We start from the raw sequence: 841 nt of genomic DNA on the forward strand, positions 1-841 counted from the left end.
CCAACAATGACAATGGCAACAAAAAATCACCAGTCGTTGTGGTAGGTGCCTGTAGTCCCAGCTACTTGGGAGGCTGAGGCAAGAGAATTGCTTAAGCCCAAGAGTTTAAGGTTGCTGTGAGCTGTGACACAACAGCACTCTACTGAGAGTGACATAGTGAGACTCTGTCTCAAAAAAAAATGACAAAATGTACACAAAAATTATATTTAAATAGATAAATAAAAGTCAGCTATGTAATATATAAGTCTTGTAATTGATAATATATATGTATTCTTTAATCACCATCTTTTTAGATCTACTGGCAAGCCCTTAGTAAATGCTTTAATTTGAACATATATTTAAAAGCCAATATAATTGTATGCTAAAAATATTGATTATCATTCACATTGTTTTGTATATCATACTATTTCTTGAATGAGTTTTGAATCATGACAAAGAATATTAAAGAGGAGAACTTTACAAAGTGACTATATTCATATCTAGTTAAAGTTCAGAAGATAGTAGCCAAGGAAAGCAATTGTATTTATACATTTTTAAAATATCAACCTTCTTAATCCAAGATGAAGAACTCGACAAATAAGTAAGAAAAATCAAGATCGTCATTTTATCTTAGTTAAAAAAATTCCTAGAACAGATATGCTACCTCCAAGATCCATTCTGCTAGTGTTTGAGCATAATTCAAACAAGAAAAAGAGATAGGCAAATTATTGTTAATCTTACCACAGAAGTAACCTTTGAATTTCTAAATGGATTTTAAGAAAATAAATGATCTTTAGTTTGCATATTTTTTAGCAGGATAAATAGGGTTAATTTCTTATTATACTAAGTTTCTGACAATAGA

Source organism: Otolemur garnettii, unplaced genomic scaffold (assembly GCF_000181295.1).
Source record: "Otolemur garnettii isolate 467f Iridium unplaced genomic scaffold, OtoGar3 scaffold00098, whole genome shotgun sequence".
NCBI lineage: Eukaryota > Metazoa > Chordata > Mammalia > Primates > Galagidae > Otolemur > Otolemur garnettii.